This window comes from Humulus lupulus, chromosome 4, assembly GCF_963169125.1.
Source record: "Humulus lupulus chromosome 4, drHumLupu1.1, whole genome shotgun sequence".
NCBI lineage: Eukaryota > Viridiplantae > Streptophyta > Magnoliopsida > Rosales > Cannabaceae > Humulus > Humulus lupulus.
In genome coordinates this window covers 4,618,672-4,623,483 of record NC_084796.1, presented here as the reverse complement: position 1 = coordinate 4,623,483, position 4,812 = coordinate 4,618,672, and the positions used below count along the sequence as shown (strand labels likewise).

General features: G+C 32.7%; 1 long non-coding RNA gene across 1 annotated transcript; it reads left to right on the top strand.

The window, feature by feature from the left end:
• Positions 1-390: 390 nt before the first annotated feature.
• Positions 391-1,695, top strand: LOC133828784 (uncharacterized). The gene is made up of 3 exons (XR_009891318.1): positions 391-447; positions 1,155-1,320; positions 1,415-1,695. It is a non-coding gene; the product is annotated as an uncharacterized LOC133828784 (long non-coding RNA).
• The last annotated feature ends 3,117 nt before the right edge of the window (positions 1,696-4,812 follow it).

Sequence of the window (4,812 nt, the reverse complement as noted above, 5' to 3'; positions counted from 1 at the left end):
GGATGTGGAACAAGTTGCTACTCTGCATATGATTGGAGGCTCAGCAATGATATTCGGATTAAGGTATCCCTTCAACTAATTCTTTGGAATGATATGAATTTAGAATCAGTTATGAGTACTGCTCTGTGATCTGTTGCAAATTTTCATAGCAAATTGAATGTTTACAGGTTTGGGTAGTCCTATTTATAGGGGAAACTCTGCCGAAATTTTTCAAAAATATTTAACACTAAAGAAAATTTTGCAGATGGGTCAGGCTGTTCGGCAGCAGGGGGCTCGGGGCTGGGCTCGACAGCAACGACTAGTGGCTCGGGACTGGGCTCGACAGCAACGACTGGTGGCTCGACGGCGGGTGGGGGGGTCTCGGGTCTGGGCTCGACGGTGCAGGGGCTGGGCAAGACGTGGAGGCTTGGGGGCTCGTTGGGGCTGGACAACTCAGAGGCTTGATAGGTATGCATGCTTCTACTCTTTGACTTCATTTATCTTACTTTGTTTTCATAATAGTTCTGGTGACTTGATCCTTGTTCTTACAATGCACATCGAAAAGGAAGTTTGAGACATTGTGATGCCTCTTGGTTCTGTTGACCTATATTTGAGTTTAATTTATTTTTCTAATGGTGATCTGTACTGCTGCTGAATGGTTATGAACATTTTCACCCTAAGAGCATTGAAATTTATGCCAATGGGGAATTTTTGTCTCTTGAAGCTTCAACCTCATTCTGAATTTGTTCAGTCATATTTTACTTTTAGGTGGCTAATAACTTACCATTTTCAGGAGCTCTGGGAAGAAAACTTGAGTGCTTCTGTTAGTCTTCAGGTTTTAGAAATTACTGAGAAGTTTTACACAATGGCTGCTTCCCATAGTATTGCTACAGACTATGGAAAACTTGATTGATTCTAATATGCAATCTTGAGAACTAAAGAAAGCATAAAGGGATGATAAATTGTGTAGCTGGGTTTATAGTTATATGATCTAAAATAGCATGAATAGGTAGTTTTAATATAATAACTGTAATCATAAAGATTTATATATGATCTAATGCTCTAATATATTTATATGTAGTTGTCTAGCGGATTAATTAGAGAAAATATTATCAAAGAAAGTTAAGTGTAGTAATTTTCTTCTAATTGTTTCTGTATAATCTTTCTAATTTCAGAAAATTGAGGATGGGACTTGAGAAGCTAGCTTGCAAGTTATGATTAAACAGGTTTCAAGTTTGGTTCATAGTCTCTCTCTTTGTTTCTTCTTGGCTGGTTGTTTATCGAATACATTTTAGCGCCCCCTACTGGTTAAAAGGTTCAGTTTCATGAAAAATAATAATAGTAGGTTATTTTTTTTAGCTTCAACTATCCATTGATGTTTTTATTTTCATGTCATTTTGTAGAAAGAACTAAATCAATAGTTTATTGGCAATAGGGATGGAGGAACTGTCATTTCTTTTAACAACAGAAGGTAATATTCTGTTAGGAAACTAATTTACTATCATGAGATATTGTTTCTTTTTTCTATTGTTTTGAAAGCAGATTTTTTAAATGGATTTGGTTCAGAATTAGCCTTAATATTAGTACTAATTGGAATTGTTTTAGTGGGACACTCCAAATTTCAATGAATAATCATTCCAAAAGCCTTGCTTTAATTTATGCATCATGTAGGACAAATCATGATGACTAATTATATATATGCTATAGTTATAACCAGATGCTATAGTTAGAGACAAAATAGTTCATATCATATATATAAATACATATAATTGGATGCTGCCAAGAAGGAAGGGAACGCCAAACCTGATGCTCGATATCAAATAATGTTCCTTCATTGGGGCTTTTCACCACTCCTACTACACATTAATATGTTTTCTTTCACTTCTGTCTCTTACATCCCATTATTGGTCTATGCTATATATCACACACACACATATATGCATACATCTTAATCATCATCATCATCATCAACCCTTTTGGATAAGTTCACCAATTTTTTTATTTATATATTTTTACACATACATATAATAAGAAATGAGAAGGCAAAGACAAGAAGGAAAAAATTGATGAAAGCTCAATTAAAGATATGATCTAGTTGCTAAAGATTTTTATTGATTTATGTAAAGTACAATGGAAGATTTAGGAAGCTTAGGGATGAAACAATTATTAGTTAGAAAAGAATAATAGAAAATGCGTAGAAAGAAAGAGGTTTATATGCTAGCTCACTAAAATCAATTGACACTAACAGATTGCTAACAATTAATTCTCACCGAGACCAACTGACACTAACAAATTAATTCTATAACTAACAATCCTGACTGTCAACTAACTTATTTACTAAAAGCCCCCTCAAGCTATGCTTGGAGTATTATAAGTGTAGCTTGTGATGCAAAAACTTGAATAGGAAGTATACATGCTGAACATGAATACCTATTTCAAGTAACAAGAAGTGCAACAGAGGTAAGACATGATACTTGAATTGAGTGTTGGACCTATAGCAACAAAGCATTAATTTTTTTCTTAAACATGAACCATTTGAATCCATGTTTTGTCTTTTTTTTTTTATCTTCTTTTGCTTTATTCTGTGTATGATTATTACTTCAACATGTATTTGTTTGCACAGACATACTTTTACATATTTTTCTTCAAAGCTCATTTACATCTTCACACACTACTCAAATCCAAAACCCATAAACCAAATTATTTGAATAAAGCTACAGCTAAGGCACATTTTTAACTTAACAGAAAATTCAATAAAATATAATGCATACCTCATCAACTTTAATCCGCATGTAACTCTTGGAACCGGAAGTATGTGCCATATCCACATGAGATCGATTTTTTAAATAATTTATCCAATAATATATCATTATTAAAAACCACAGGTATGTTAATTAAAAACATTTCTTAATTCTTGCCTGGTCTCAAAATCTCTTCTTTCCTTTGACAATTTCATTTTTCTTGATTTTGATGTGTTGTTTTTTGGGGTATCTTTGATTATTAAAATTGTTTGATCAAATTTGTTTCATTTTTGCCAAATTGTAGATTTATAAGACTTCTGGAGTGGCAGGTGTTTGAAAATTATTGAATTGAATTTCTATGAATTTCTTCTCTGTCTCATGATCTTATTTGAAAATTGGGAAAGACTTATAAAAAGAGTGAATCAAATTGATAGTTATTGATTTGGTACCTTCTTTGAACTTGGGTTTGTTGAATTTGGTTTATGTATGATTTTGATCAATGAATTTGTTTGTATGTGAGTGTTTGGTTGGAGGTGACTGTTGTCTTGACTCAGGCTCAGCTAGTTCTGAATTTAGTCATAAGAGTCAAATAAAATAAACTTAATTGCAAGTTTGGGACCCAATGAAGAATCTTCAACTATTAAACCATGCTAACATATACTTGATGTTGAATTTTGCTTTTGGCTTTGGTGATTGATATGAAAGGTTTGCATTCTTCTTTTTCTTTATTACCCTTATCTTCAAATTATTTGCTGTTTCTTTAGAAACTTTTTTGGTCTTTTATCCATCTTTGATACTTTTTTTTATCTGTGTTTCAATTGCTCATTACAACATATAAAATACATTAAGAATAACTTACTTCATTTGCTCAGCTTCCTTTTCATCCAACCAAGTCTTTAACTTTTCAGCCTCACTTAACACCTGAAAATCCCTCAATATTAAGTCATATAAAAAACTAATTTCTGGCAGTCTTAAGAGTCACACTACAACTACAAGTTATTCATAAAACAAGAGATTATAAACACCCAGGCTGCCAAGAGTATGATTCTGCACCAAAGCAATATATGTATATTTGGAATGATATACTCTTCCATTCCAAGACCCAGTCCACCAAAGCAAATGTGTTCAAAGTCCACATGGACATTTATTAACATAGAAAAACAGGGCACCAAAAATCAAAGCCATATTAAATAAATAGACTTTTCTTCTTCTGAGATTTTGAAATTAAGTAGTCACCATTATTAAGTATGGAATTACCAACACAAATATAATATATATATATGTAGGTAGATGTGTAGTTTTTCTTATACTTCCATTGCATTAGAACACAAAAATGAGTACTACTTCACATACAATATATCTTAGCTTATTTATATTGATGCTGCTCTCCTCTATCAGCAGCACTATTAGTGTTGATCAAACTCAAAGGAACATATCTTTGGGTTCATCACTCACTACGCAACTTACCAAAAATGAGTCATGGCAATCTCCATCTGGAGATTTTGCTTTTGGCTTCCAACAAATCCAAAAAGATGGCTTCCTTCTTGCTATCTGGTTCAACAAAATACCTCAGTAACCATTTGTATATATTCTGCCAGAGTATATACAAATAAATATATGTATATTTGGAATTTGTAGTAAGTAATTCTCATAGTAATACATAACCATGATATTTGTAACAAATACCATATGTTGTCATTTTATGCCCTTTAAATCCATTGTTTTAGGTCTATGTCTATAAGTCTCAGCCTTTAATATATATAGGTCTTACTTGTTTCTAAAAACTAATTTGTGTGACTTGTATTTCTTAGAGACATAAACAGAGAGAAGTAAGAGAGAGATTTTCTCTATATTGGTATCTTTCTTTGAGAGTTACATTTTCACAAAGGTGGTTTCTTGTTGACATAACTGCACATAAATGGATTAGATGGAACTCTGTTTATAGCTCCTGCTACTAAACTAGCTTGTTTATGACATAGGCATTGCCAACATTGCAAAGCGAGAGAGAAATAGCGGTGCAAAGCAGCTTGATGCGCTGATGAAAGTTTGTTCTTAACTTCCATTTGTCATTTATAATTTAAAGTATCATCAC